This window comes from Eumetopias jubatus, unplaced genomic scaffold (genome assembly GCF_037043125.1).
Source record: "Eumetopias jubatus isolate StellerSeaLion01/CBP00866 unplaced genomic scaffold, mEumJub1_p1.0 scaffold_16, whole genome shotgun sequence".
In the NCBI taxonomy this organism is placed as follows: Eukaryota; Metazoa; Chordata; class Mammalia; order Carnivora; family Otariidae; genus Eumetopias; species Eumetopias jubatus.
The window spans coordinates 28813082-28828705 of NW_028274822.1; the positions used below are offsets into that span (position 1 = coordinate 28813082).

The 15624-nt window shown below is 43.9% G+C and overlaps 1 protein-coding gene across 2 annotated transcripts in view; it reads right to left on the bottom strand.

Moving 5' to 3' along the window:
* SETBP1 (SET binding protein 1) overlaps positions 1 to 15624 on the bottom strand; it is a 356530-nt gene that overhangs the window by 81094 nt on the left and 259812 nt on the right. The window lies entirely within an intron of this gene.

Consider the following 15624-nt stretch of genomic DNA (forward strand, 5'->3'; position numbering starts at 1 on the left):
ATGGCCCCTGGCTTTCCCTCACCTCTCAATCCATGGGCAGCCACCCAGCATCCTCCCATCCCCAACAAGGCAGGCTGCATCACGACTCCAGTCTTTATTCACACTGCTGCCAATGCTTGGATCGGCTCTTCATCTCTTTCCAGCCACCTGACCCTCAAAACTTCATTTAAATGCCACCTTTTCTGCCGTCCAGGGAGTACTGACAACTCTCTTCATTTGCCCCTGCTGAACCCTGGGCACACATCGTATCAGCACCAGAAATATCCCAATTTCCTTCTCTGTCTCCATGTGCATCTCTCTCTCGGAATGGAGACCCCTGAAGAGCAGCGACTGGGTCATATGGGCCTTTGCGTATTAAGAGTCTCTGACACAAAGTAGGCAGATGCTTAATACATATTTGTTTAAAAACAATCACATTATTTGAAATTATACCAACAGTGATATATCCTGTGATTGAAAGCCAACTGGAATCACTGTATACAAAATATGGCATACCATAAGTGCATAATACGTGCTTAATAATAACAATAATTACAACCACCAATATTTATTGCATTTTTTTCTATGAGTCAGACACTATGCTACAACTTTATAAGCAGACATATGCTATGCTGTGGATCTATTATTATCCCCGTTTGAACGTGCAAAATCAGAGGCGGAGTTATCTCTTTGGCCAGCCTCTTTCTTTTCCCAGTTCCTTCCAATGATAGCACACGCCTCTCAATCAGAAGCTTCCTAAGCAAACCCACTGGGCCTGTTCCATGAGGACATAATGTGAGTTCTCAGCAAATGAGGCTGTGATGATCAAGGACAGAAAGGGCATAGACATACTTTGCAAACTCTAAGTCACTATCTCAAAGTGCAAAATAACCAGATGTGGAGAATTCGGATTCTCTGACTCAAGGCAGCGGCAGATTCAGGGCATCTGCTTGCCTATTTGAACCTTAATGGACGTTGTCTGGGATTCCTCCAGGTACAGCTACACCTGAGGCCACAGAGGTCTGCTCGCTGCAGTGATGCTGAAGGGAGTGTGGTGTAGACAGAATCAGGAGGCCAGCTATAACAAGATGAGGAACTGCGGGGGGCAGGCGGTGGGGGTGGTTACCTTCAGAACAATTTCATTTTCTAAACAATCAAGAGGATGTTATGAGGGGTTGGGCAAGACTTCCTCTGGGCACAGAGCTATTAAATCACAGCTTCACAGAGTAGGGCCCAGGTATAGGATGGACAAATGGGATTTCACAAGTCAAGTCAAACCTAGGCCCCAGCCAGCTAAGTATGCCTACTTTTCTTGGGACCATCTCTCCAGCAGACAGCCAGCAGAAAGGACGCCAAGGGGCCCAACCTAAAGTCCATACTTTATTTGAATAAAAGAGTCTTTAAATGCTGAGATTTATAACTTCACAGGAAAGGTTTGGGAGGGGGGGAAAAAGCTTAAAAGAACATTTTGTGTAGCGTTCTGATACTGCCAACAGTTTGTGGGTTGGACAGGGCACTGCGTTCCTAAAGATTAGACATAACTGCGGGCTTCTTCTTCTTCTCATTTAATAGCAAGGAAATACAAATCCTCCCCTCATGTTAGAGTCGCAATTCTTCAGACTTTTTGTACAATTTTCCCCATTCAGGAGTAACATTCAGCTGAAGGGAAATCAGAAAAACTGTAGCTTTTTTTTTCTTCTTCTTGAAACCAAAAGAATTTAAAGATATCAAGTTTAGCTTTCTAATTTAATTTCTGAACTTTCTTTTTTTTTAATGAGAGAAAGAATTTTAGTGGCTATAAGGAGAAAGCACACGTTTTTGTGATTACTAGAATTTTGGTGGTTGGTATTTTATGAAAATGCCACAGATCTGTACTATGAGGCATAGTAAGCATTCAGAACAACCCCCCCAACACACACACACTCCTGACCTCCGCCAAAGAGAAATGTCAGCAAGAAATCCAAGCGAGAGAGTTATTTTCCTTTTCACATGGAATAAAACACAGATTCTGAACTGTGAAAAGGAATTAAGAGTGAGAAATAGTTTGATTTAATACACATTCTGAGCCACCTCCTCCGAGTGGGCGAGCTACGCCCGGATTTCACACTGAGGTTCTGGCTGCCAGTTAGCCCACCAGGGGCAGGAGCAAAGAGCAAGTCATTATAACTCAATCGTTCGGGCAGGGATTAGCGGCCACCGTCACCTGATTATGTGAAAGGGTTTGTTAAGCTATTCAGACATATCACAGAATTGCAAGATGGCCTGGACCTACTTAAATGATCAAGGTCAGCCATATCATGGCCAGACTAAACTGCAGAAGGCACCGTGATCACCATGCCATTTCTTTGACCCTGGATGTCCCCTCTTGCTGGTGGCACCTAACTGAACCCTAGCATGAGGCAAGAAGCTCTCTGATTAGGCCACACCTACCCAAGCAGGCCTCCTCCCTAACCCTCCACACGGTGAGCCCATCAAGTCAAGCCGACCAAGCCCCGCTGGTTTTGCCAGTTCTCTCTAAACTTAACACATTTTGTGATTTGATTACTTTATTTACTTTTTGTTTTTCTCCTCTTCTGCCTCAACTAGAAGACTATAAACTTCACGAATACAGGCGCCTTATCTTGTTCATTTTTATATTCTCAAAAGTTTTAAAATATGTATGTAATGGATGAAGGCAATATTTTTTGAAGAATACTAAATATATATTCATATTTCCCCCCAAGTTGTTCCTCTCTGCTCCCCATCTGTCTAAATCCAACCAATTCTTCCAGGCCCCGGTATGGCAACACCTCCTTTGTGAAGCACTGCATGAGCTACTCCAGTCTAAAGTGAATGGTCTCCCTTCTGACTTCTTTGCCATTCAGTTTAGCAGCGTGAGGTTTGATAATTGACTTTTTAAAAACTGTGTTTCCAAAATTACCCACGAGGTAGACCTTCATCTACCAGATCACAAGGAGAAATCTACAAACAACACAGGTAATCGGTCACGAAGCAAATGTGAGTATCTTCCCCTCTGAAGGGTGTCCCGGGAGAAAGAAAGAGCATGTGTGAAGTCAGAAGGTATTTGGAGCCTGTGTTCAGGGAACGGCAGGATGCCCCACGCATGGGGCATGGCGGGGAGAGGCATGTCTGGAGCTCAGAGAGATGAGAGAGAAGGGAAAGTCAGAGAGATTGGACCTCTGCTGATGGACGGGCCACAGAGAAAGCATAAGGGATGCGGGCAGCTTCTAGGAGCAAAGACCTGCCCCTGAAACAGCCAGCAGGGGCCACAGTCCTAAAAGCACAAGAAACTGAATGGATCAGCTACCTGAATGAGATGGAAGCGGATCCTACCCTAGAACCTTCAGAAAGGAACAGAGCCCTGCCCACACCTTGATTTCAGCCCCATGAGACTCTAAGCAGAGGACCCAGCTGAGCCCCGTGGACGAACCGCCTACAGAAACTGTGAGATAATACATCTGTGTTGTTTCAACCTGCTACATTTGTGATAAATTGTTACAGCAACAATAGAAGACGAATACAAATCCATGCTTTCTCTTATTGCATTTTTATGTCTGGGGTTAGTAGATAAACGGTCTACAAAACAGGTGCTACTGAATAGTGCTAACGAACTCTTGCTGTGACAGGACCAAATGCCAGAGGATTGAAATTGCCACCCCTTTCAAGGGAACTTTGGGTGAGATGTGTGTTTTGTTACTTATTCACCGTAACTGTATAATCCTGACACCTTATCTTTGTCATCAAATACAACTGTGGTCCAGCTGATGTCTGCCCCTCTGTGTGTGTGTGTGTGTGTGTGTGTGTGTGCGCTCAGAAAGGGATTTAACTGATCCCAGTAAGAGCATAATTGGGAGGGAAAGCCTGCTGTTTAAAGAAGACTTCTATAGCAATCTGCTGGTTTGTATTTTCTGTGCTTGAATATATTATCCAAAGTGGAAGTGAAAGGAAATGAACATTATTAACAATCACGTAGTAAGCAGTGTTTTGGATGCTCCTGTGTACATTCTGCTTTTATTTGACTTTCACAAAACTCTGCCAGGTAGGTATTAATAGCCTCATTCTTCAGATGAGGAAAAGGAAGATCAAAAAGGCTAAGTTGTCCAAGGTCACACTACCAGTAATTGGAGGATTTAGCATCCAAATCTACATCTGAGAGCTGTTAACTCCTGAGAGTTTTTTGGTTTTTGTTTTTTTGGCTCTCCTAGGCCGCCTTAGAAGCTGCTGAACTTGCTCTTAAGCTGCTGTTTCTCAAAGTGTGTGCCAGGAACCTGTGGTGGTCTTCAAGATCAATCTGGCAATCGGTTCCTTAGTAAGATCTATGCTCAGTATCCTCTTAATGTCATGTAAGCTACGCACAGAGGACGGCATGATCCTGATCCCCCCACAACCCAAATTTTATTTGAGTGAGTCAAGACATCCTTACCTAAAATAAAGGTAAATTATTCAAGGCCATATATAGATGAGTGAAATAAAGTGAAGACTTAAGGGTTATATTAGAAAGATGCCAGAATGGCTAAGAAAATGACTAGGTAAGATCGGAAGCCAGATGGAAAAGAAAAGGATGTTCTGTGAGAAGGAGGCAATGTGGTGGTTGGAGACTCAGAAGAAGGGCTAATTATGGTACTTTCTGTAGGATAAGGAGGAGATTTAGCAAGGGAGTAAGCTGAAAATATCAGGAGACAAGGTGAGGTAGTGACGGTAAGTAATGTAGGCTCTTTGAAGCCAGATAAGGAATTTTGGATTTCGTGCAAGAGGAATTTTTATTTCTACATCTGGCATCAATTATTCATTTACCTATGGCTGCCTTCCTAGACATTTCATGGAAACGACTCCATTCTTCTTTTTCTATTTCAATAATTAATATATTTATTTAGTTAGAGCCGTAAGGGGAAGATAGATGCAATTAGATTTTTGCTCTGAGTTGATTATTGCCAAAATGATCGACGAAATGAAAAATGAAGTAGAGGAGTAGCACTAGGGACCAAGATGGCACAGCTCTGGGCTCATGGAAAGTCAGCCACATGAATTCCTGGGGTCTGAGTAACTTCTCCACGCAGGTGGCACTGAGGTGTTGTGCTGGCGGACTTCCTGGGAGGAGGCATTACTCAAGAGTCCTCACCGGTAACAGGAAGAGAAACCCAGAAAGAAGATTCTCCTCTCTAAGACCACTGGGACAGACTTTCTTCTATTATAATTAACATCGACTGGAACTAGAAAAATAATGGAGGAAAAGTCCATGAGAAAAGCTCTTTCAGCGATTTTATTTGCAGTATCCATGAAGACTTAAGAAATCTCCTAGAAGATTTTGTCTTCTCTTTTGCCTGATGCCCAGCTCATAGCATAGGGAGATGCTAACTTTCTGGTTGAGGAGGAATTGAAGAAAAAACAAAGAGGAGAGCTGCTTTTCACAATGGCAAGTATTGGCTTTATAGCAAATCTCACCTTAGGAAGATCCATAGGTATTCCAGGAAGGAAAATAAGCAAGTATGAGGTAATCCTTTGTGTCCTAAACCTATAATTAATAGCTGGCTCCTTCCCTTTAAATACTCTCAGTATGAGTGACAGCAACACTGACCAATTAGAGCAGCTACAACTGGGCTTATTCTGTGTGCATCTACTTGGAAAGTGGGCATGGTATTCGTCAAGCCACACCGACTGGTGGCATTCCCCATTGCGGTGTGGAGCTGTTGGTCTCAAGCTCCGGAAAACTTATTGCATCCCACCTCCACCCCCTTGTCAGATTCTGATCTGAGAAGAAACACCCAACACTCAGCGATTCTTGGGAAAACATTTTGGCAACCATCTTCAGCCGTGACTAATCTGTCTCCTTCCCGGTTGTTGTCCTGGCACTTGGATTCTTGTGGAGATCTTAAATAGGACAGTGAGGAAATCTGGATGGTTTTCATGCCCAACTGCTGCTGCATTTATTTAAAAAAATATAATCCCCTCTTAGGGCAATGACATAGAATGTAGAAGGAAAAGTTATCAGGGTCAATTCTGGGAAGGTACCTGAGAGGAAGTTGAAAAGATCAGGCAACCAAAGTGGTGGTGGGGAGAGTGGAGAAAGAAGAGAGAAAATGGGGGAGGGGAGCACGGATTGGCTTTCTCTAGCTTCTTCTGGAGAGAGGGGCAGAAAGGAAAGGACTCAAGGGGAACAATGACCATTAGTTGGGGACCTGTGCATCTACATTAGCATAGTGGTTATTTAAATGGATTATAGGTGATTTTTATTTCTTCTTATACATGGTTTCCTAAATTTTCCAAGTATTCTACACTAACAGCTATCTGGTTTTAGTTAGTAATAGAAATAGTAAATGTTTTTCCAAATGCTCATTTGCTTTATGCTATGTGTGGGGAATCCATTTTTACTGTTGTTGTTGGGACCTCAAAGAGAAAAAGAGTGTCTAGCATGAAAGGGGTTCATTATTTCGTAGAAGCCATATGGACACAGACTTCTAGGACTATGACATCTCCACTGAAGGACGTACAGTCATAACATCGCCTAGTAGTATGTCTTATACATTTTAGCCACTTGATACTTTTTTAAGTGTGTAATTAGAGTAAATAAATGAAGCAAAAATATAACTAACAATACAAAAGGTATATTCTATAAGAGAACCCTTCTGCCCTCCTGGTGTTGGAATATAAGACAAGACAAACTGGTTTAGGACAACGGTTCTTCCAGCCCACATCCCAAGTTCTCATGGACATTTGAAAGGGGATGAGGTCTCCTGTCTATCAATTTCTCAGACTTCTGAGATACAACCCCAAACCCATGGTTTCCGTAATGACTTATTCCACTCTGTTTTCATTTTTAGCATATATCATTCTCAAGATGAAAGTTTCCATATGTTTATGAGGAGATGGGTAAAGTCCCTCAAACTGTGTAAAACTTTTCTTTAAAACAACAGAATGTTAGAGCTTTGTGATTTAGTGAAGAAGAACATTCTTGTTCCTCCTTTGTGTGTCCTTTGTGATTTTCGGAGGTATCCATGCCCCATCTGGGGTATCTATTGCCCAGGCTCTGCACACAGAATCAGCCTCACATCCTGGACTTGGCTGATCCTGGCTCCAAAGAGCTTCTCCTATTAAGAAACTAATTTCAGCCAACACCGAATTGCTAGTGCTTTATTCTGGGCTCTCTCATTTAATCCACTGGCAAGGGTGCTTTAAGGATAACTTAGAAGCTGAGTCATATTACTGACCTTGTCAGAGACATAGAAAATCTAGTGAAAAAAGAGAGTTGATGAGAAAAATCAGGAAACTAGGGACCCAGCACTTTTTCTTTGCAAAACTCGCTCAATGACTTTGGACAAAGACTTTAACCCTCTGGGTTTGATTTCCTTGCCTGTCAAGGGGGAGAGCAACATCTATCTGCAAACCTCAGTGGATTCGGAAGATCAAATAAAAGTAAGGAAATGCACTTTGAAGAGCATAGCACCCTGTTCAGATGTAAGGATGATGAGGATGCAGCCTTGGGGAAAGCTTTTTATCTCTCTGTGTCCTTAGATCCTCCATCCACGAGGGGAGACCCGAGGGGAGCCCCATCTCTGCGCGGACTCACTGCCCACCTTCCCAGTCTCTGCAGCCCCTTCACGGAAGAGCACGAAACCACAGCAGTGGCCGCCTGAGGGACGTGCTCGCTCTGCCCGATCGATCCCCTCTTAATGCCTCCGACTTGCTCTGGATCCTTATGTAATGGGGCAAACATCAACACCAACTTGCTTTTACAACCTGCGACTTATTACTCTGAAAGTTATTTTATGGATCCTTTTTTCCCATAGAATGGACTTTTATTTCTAGTGATGAAATGCGTGGACTCTCACTATTCTCTCTAATTGCTTTGCAGATGTGTATATATCCATCTCTTGTCTCCTGAGAGCTTGGCAAGGTCTTTGAGGATCGTCATGTTTCCTGGTACTTCATCACTTCACCGGGCACCTAGCACCAAGTTCAACGCCCTTCACGCCCAGCCCCCTTTCATGTCAGTGTGCCCCCTCCTCCACCTCCATGATGCGGTTCCACATCCTCTGCGTGGCAGCTGTGCCTCTTAAAAATCCTTCCCCACCCAACTGCTAACTTCAATCTAGCCGGGAGCCTTTCGTGTACTGCCCACACATGCCCAACTGTGCATCTTCATCCACCTGCAGCCACACTCATCCACTCCGCTCCCACTCTCCGAGGTCCACCTCCAAGATTTTGTCTTTTGAACACTCTTATCTTTCCTGATCCTGGATCCCTATAGCCCCCACTGTTAGCCACTGAGTTAGCATGGATTAAATCTGGTCTGCATGTACTCCCTGGTTGTTTTATGTATGCTGAATTAGCCTCTTCTCAGTATAGTATAAGGAACTTGAGGTAGGAGCCCTTCGTTGCTTTTTTCTTTTCTTCTGGTCTCTCTGACTGTCCCTGGCACTGTGATATATATTAAGTGACTAAAGAGCTCACAATCACTTTTGAGAATATAGGCTCTTGATGAACCAGCATATATTTTATTCCAAGTAGTCAAGACCTCTGGAGGACGAACAGTTGGACTCTAGTCTATAATACTTTGCACACAGTAAATGTTCAATAAAAGATGCATTTATCAGAACTTGGGGTAACCAGGACTGTTCTTCCACACATTCCCAGGAGTGCAGCCAACAAGCATCCCACGGCACCACAGGGAGGAGTTTTCAGAAGTTTTCAAATAGATGTTACCATGATCAGAAATTAAGTGCCTGTGTGTCTGTGGGGCAGAGAAGGGGGAGCTGGCCTAGTCCCTCTTGCCTCTTCTCAAATACTATAGCCTTTATCTTTTCTACACATGGACTTCACAGGAAGGCAGAATGACAGTATAAAAGGTTCAGGCATTCTTTTCATGCTCCCAGAATTGGGGGACATTAGACTTAAGATGTACTAAGATTGGCTGCACCACCTCCCACCAAGGGCTGACTTAAGACATACAGTGTCCTTAGAGGCTGGCGCATGGCTAGAACCACAGCAAAGTTTCACTTTCTGCACCTGGAGCCCCATTTTCTCATCACCCACTTGTTAACTCCTTCTCACCTGGATTTGGCACACAGCCCACCAAGCCTTAACCATACGAGGCACTAAACACATAATATTTAGTTTTTCTGTTGCTTCAGGGCCACCAATATGTTCATACATATTCTCATCTCGCATGAACTCTCTGTAGCTTCTGGTCCTGAGGGCTACCCCATTCTTCTTAAATTCATTCTTCCTTGACCCCTTGGTTTTCCTCCAACGTTTCCAGGATTTCCGCTCTGCGTCTTTCCCCATCCGCTCTTATTCTGCTTCTCTCTTTAGGTGGGCCACAGGGTCCCCCGCCTTCCACCCTCTTTTCTTTATTCCCTATAATTCTCTCTCTTGCTCTGTACAGCACTGTCAACTGCTGCCTTCACAATTCATTTCCTTGCACACCAACCAGACTCTTTCTCTGATTTCTGTAATTCTGTTCATATGCTACAGTTATCTGGAGCTAACATATTGGAATCATCTTCGACTTTAGCTAGAGAGGGAAAGAGATGAATCAAGAATGACTCATTATTTTTCGCTTGAGTACCTGAGTAATGATGTCTTTAGATACTTATAATGTGGGTGCTACAGTGGGGAAGGAAAGGCAGGGTGGTGGGTACAACCCAAACAAGAAATGGATAATTACAATATCATATGGAGAGTGCAAAGTTCGCCCAACCCAGACTAGGGGGGAGAGAGTGGCCAGGAAAAGAAAGACAAAGTATAATCTGATAATTTCATGACTTTTGCCTATTTAAAAAATGACTTCCCACTGCCTTGATGAAGGACAAGTCCTGTTCCATAAGCACACGCCTCATGGAATGGTGGAAAAACACTTTAACTCATGAGGACAACATTGTCTTCTGACCTTGTCTGTCATGATCCCCAACTGCAGATCCTAACCTCAAAAAGACTGGAATAAACCCCATTTCTCAAATAGTTCTTGGGTACTTCTACCTAAATACCTTTGTTTACATGGTTTCCTTTCTACACTGTGCCTCCCCTCCACCCCACACCATCTCCACTCTCCAAAAGCCTCTTCCATCCTTCAGGACCCATCTTGAATGGCAGCTACTGCAAAGAAGCATCTCCTGATTCCAGCTCTCTACTCCCATTGAAGACATAGAGGTGGCTCACCCTCATCCGGGCAGCCCCAGTGCTTCTTCTAAGGCTCTCTGATGGCCCTGAGAGCCTGCCTTGTAAGATCAGTTCCATCTGGTTTCCTCCTCTGCATTAATAGGAGAGACTTCTGGATTATAATCTCTTTGAGGGCAAAAGTATCCAGTTACAAATCCTTGAATTTCTCCCCCAGGACTGCACCAAGCTGTGTGTGTGTGTGTGTGTGTGTGTGTGTGTGTGTGTGTGTGTGTGTGTGTGTGTATCAGCCACCAAAGAAACCCATTTTACATTTTCCCTTGTCTTTATCACCCCCTCCCCTTGACTTCAGCCAATCTGCACTGTTATATTGGCACGAGCCTGTGCTACAATCCTAGCAAGTATTCAGTCTCATCCCTTGTTCATTTGTAGAGTGAAAGAGATGGGTTTCTGGAGGGTCCTTCCAGAGGCACCATCCTCATCTCTGCCTAATGACATGCCAGTCTTTGGAAAGCGAGCTTTATTGATTTCTCTAGCCAAGAAAGGCTCCATGCTGTATCAAAGCCAAGTCTGTTGAAACTGTAAGTTCTCTGCACCCACACCTGAATCTGCATAATTCCCCAAAGCCACAAAGGTATAAATAAAAACTTCCAACAGGACAGCGGAACGTTTGCCAACTGTGGGAAGATAAATGGCCTGGGGACTTCTTGCTCCCAAGGCAGAATGGCTTGATTTCTGATTTTAATGTGGAAAAAGAGATGCTGGGAGTCTAAGATTTTTTTCTTTCATTGCCAGAAAGTTATGGGTCACAACATTTAATTTGATTAATTCCTAGTTTCCAAGAGAAAACCTTAGGAGGAACCTTGGGAGGCCTGATAAAATAAGTATGTGCAATTGTTAAGACAGGAAAGGAAAAAAAATGACTTCCATCAGAGCCTACAAAGATTGTTTCCAGTCCCAAACATGGGTCCCCAGAGACAGCCTGGAAACCAAATTATTGTCAAATAGATGCTTACCTTTTACAACGGCTCCCAGCAAAAGAAAACATATAGCTTAACATCTCTCCCACAACTCACCTTTCTAGTTCTTTTTCTTTTATTCTCTCTCTCTCTGCCTTCCCCTCTCCCTGGTGTTACGCTTCCAGGTCTAAGCTCTTCTACCAATTAGATATGTATCACTGGATGAGTCACTTGACCTTCTTAAGCCTCGGCGTGCTCATCAGCAAAATGAGGTGTTTATATTACATTGTTAAGATTCTTTTACTTTGGAGTCTAAATATAAATGCCAGCCTGCTCTGTCTGTTCCCATGCAATCGGTCGCACAAGTGCTCTAACCTTTTTTCTAGGGTGATGACTGGGGCTGCAGCATACACAAAGAGTGAGCTAACTTGCTGGTGGGGGTCAGGTATGGAGAGTTCCACCTTTTGTGAAAGGTGAGTTCAAATGGCTAGATGAAGTGGCTGGAGCCAAAGATGAATGGGGTGAGTCACATAATTTAATACGTGGACCAGAGGGACCTATTTTGAAATTTCATTGCACAGTTAATTAATTGGCCAACCTGGCCAATAACTTGAGCATTTTCTTCCTAACTGTCCAATCTGTGTGTGTGTGTGTGTGTGTGTGTGTGTGTGTGTGTGTGTGTGTGCATGCACGTGAGCGTGTACGTGTGTGCACGTTCATGGGCGCATGTGTTTGCATTTAAAAATGGCATTGTATAAATTTGAGACTTTTAGAATCTGAGACTGTCAGGTCTGGTCAGAGCTTTTCTTACCATAGGCTCACCTGGGAAAACAGAGAGTGAGAAAGATGAAGAGGTCTTTCAGCTGGTTAGTGTAGGAGACAAGACTGGGCCAGGTGCTCATAATCCTGTTAAACCACACAGCAGCCATTAGCTAATTTATCTTTCATTTCCTCCCACAGGATGATCCAGAATTCAACTTGGATTAAGATTAAACAGACTACACTTCATCAGCTTTTTATTTTTCACTCTGTCTTTTTTCCTGGCCTCAACTTTCTCCTCTCATGAGTCTTCTTCTTCCTTCTATTCCATTTGTAGAAAATGTTCCCCACACATGGTTCTTTTGTATAGTTTTCATGTCATCTCATCTATGTGGTTAATTCCCTCATCTGGATGCCTGCTTGGAGGAGGGTTTTGTATTATTTTTGGCATGGGCATCCATTTCCTGCCTATGAGTGACAACAGAGACTGCCTCCCAAAATGCCCCATGGTGCTGATAAGAGGAGCTGGCAAAGGGCAAGAGAGAAGCCACAAGAAGAGGTGGAGTCATCCAGGCTCAAGGGACTCCAGCTACCTACGTGGCAGGATTCTGATATCTGAGAGGTGAGCTAAGGATTCATTCTCAGCATCCATTCATCATGAGGAAAGTACTTGACATCTGGGGACTCAGGATGGCTACCTTGACTAATAATGGCATTGGACTGAGAGGTAATATAGGTAAACTGACTCTTTTCACTGTTTCTCCAACATCTGATGGGAGCCTGGACAGCAGTGGTTAGGATGTCTAAATATTAGATCAAAGTATGCAAAGATTATTCTGTGGTCTGAACAGGAAGAACATCACTCACACTAGAGACTCCTTCCACCAGCTAAGAAGAAAGTCGGCTTTGAGAGCACGTGGCATCACTCTGACTATGTGTTGTCAAACTTGGACAGGTTTGCTCTTCGGGAAACCTGCGGCCTGTCAGTCTACGAGAGATGGTGATGCCTTGTGGGAGAGAGGTGCACATGAGAGCCCATCAGGCTTCTTCCAACGTTGGGAGTCTGTGGATGGTACCTTCCCACTACCTATCCATTATTTGGTCCCAGGCAAGCATTTTTATAAATGGAGATTTAGCAGATGGTATCCATTTAGAAAACAGGTCAGAAGAGCCACTGCCTTCTGAAACAAACAAAGCAGAAGGAGTAAAACGCAGAAAAATGGTAGAGTCTTTGTGACTTCTGAGCTCTAGGTGCGTTGTAAGGGGGCTAACAAGTCAGTGCATCCATCTGTGGGGCTGGGGGGTTGGAGAATGGATGCTTTTCCAAGCAGGAAAGAGGAAATGGAGTGTGCAGCTAAATGAAGTCTCTAATTTCTGTCTCCATAATGGTAATGACTTCCATCTACATGGTGTCTTCCATCAGCTCTGATCTCAGGGAATGCTCAGAGTCCTCCCTTGACTTAGCTCCTAAATCTGGTCCTCAATGGGCTAAAGGATGACATCACTATATATGCTCTATCTATTTCAGAGAAGACTAGCTCATGTGAAATAGGACATTGGGATGCTAAGGGAGTGAATCCAGAGTGGAGAAGGAAGGGGTGGAGGGAGAGAAGCTGTGAGAAATACTGATGCCTTTGTTTTCAAACAGAACCCTCAGTATCATTCATGGAAGAGCACCTCGACTCAGGTAATGTCTCTGGAAGATTTCTCATAACCTCAGCCTCATTCCACCTGCCTCTCACCTTTGAATGGGTTTTGCTACTCTTTGGAGTATATCACATTAAGGTGAGCACTCTTCAGGGAGACTCGACAAACTCTGACATTGAATCCTAAGTGCTGCTAAAGACGTGTTTTTTCCCTGATGCTTTGGGGGTTCAGAAAGAGAGGGAACATTTAGAATAGAGGTGAAGAGAGGCCAAAGCTTGGAAGGGAGGAGAATGATCGAAAATCTGATCTGCTTCAGTAAGATATTCAACAAGATGTGCAGGGACAACTGACATAAGTCATATAGACATAGAAACCACCAACGATTATGATTCACTAAAATGCTGAAGAAAAAATAAACTCCTATAACATAGAGATAGGCACAAAGCAGTGGTGAAAATAACTCCAAGAAGTGCACTGCAGTAAGAATACAGAGGGAAGCCTGTCCATGTCGATGTTTCCAAGGGGATGGCTAGAAAAGGTTGAGCCCTAAGGGGTCCTTTTACACTAGTTGGGAATTGAATAAAGGGATGTCATCTTTCCCTAATTACTCTCTCTGCAATCATCACATCATCACCGTGCAGATGCCTTAGGGAAAGGCATGTAACTGGAGAATGGTTGGGTATCTGAGAGGAAGGGCTATGGTGGAATATATGAGCACTGAGCTGAGGACCAGGACCTGTGTGTTCTAGATTTGGCTTAGCTCTTGGGTGGCATGCGGTCAACTGCAGTGCTGTGGCCAAAGCCCTCGGCTTATTACAATCATAATTCTAACCATGACTCTAAACCTGGGCAGGTCACTGGATCTCTGAGCCTCAGTATCCTGATTTGTAAAATAGGAATGAAAATACCTCTCTTCTAAGATTGTAGGGTAAGTGTTATGAAGAAATGTATGTGAAATGGTTTTAAGAACTGAAACATACTATACAAAAGAGGTCTGGCTCAATCCTGTCAGTTACAGCTGGTAGACAGTACCCCAAAGAAACAGAATGCCATGCCTTAGGGCCCACATAACAGAGTTGGGCCTCGTACCCAATTTCTAGGTTGAATCCAGCTTTCTTTTAGGACACTGTCACGATGCCTGTTTCTTTCCATCTGATGTGGCCAGATGAAGAACAGATGAGAAGATGGGAAGAAGAAGGGGAATTTAGAAGAAAGCAATGGCCACTACATTGAGTGCCAACCCCAAGAGAGCCGTACGCTAGAGGTGGGCACCTTCAGAGACACGCACAGGAATCAGGGAAGGATCTCTAGCTGGGAACTCTTGTGGAGTCGACCAGCAGCCAGCAATCCAGTCCAACCACTGAAAATCTTGGTAAGACTGCTGAGAAACCTACTGAGCAACAATGGATAGAGGTTTCAGCTTCTGAGATCTTATGTCTCAGGTCTATTAAGTTAGGATCCTTGCTTGTAGGTTCTTAGCGATAACATGCCACCATTACTTTTTTGCTAAATAGTGCCAAGAAAATACAAAAAATAAGAAGACCCTCTGTCCATGGCTGGTTTTGGACCTGTGGTTCAATTTCACTATACTGGATGAGAAAGCAACAGTTTTTCTCACGAAAAAGTTTAATCTAGCCATTCCTGCCCAGGTGGGCTTAATTTGGGCTTTGCATAAAAAACAAGTCCCCTTCCACAAAGTCTGATGATGAGAAACAGGGAAACCCAGATGAGAACACCCTCTTTGGGCAAACATGAAGTGTGGGACATTTATCACCTTCAGCAGGAAATACGACTGCTAATTGGTCTCTTCATTAACCAAGGAGAGCATCTACCACTATAGCAACTCACAAGCTAGTGACAATTTGGGGCAATCCTTAAGTGCTTTCTAACTCATAATCATATTTCTTCTGAAGTCTGCCGGCCTAGAAAAATGACTCTAATTCTTCATGAATAGACTGCCCTCACCCTCACTAATGATGGACTCCCCGGGAAGGAAGACAGCGAGCAAGAGGTACACATCATAAACAGGAGAGATACTGCACCCAAGCCTGAACCAGGGACGATTCCTCTTTTAGAACCAGGCTATGGCCAGAGTGCTTTGTATTATCCGGGGGCGGGGGGGGGGGGGGTAGGGATGAGAATCCTTTTAGCTTCTGCAGCTCCTAGG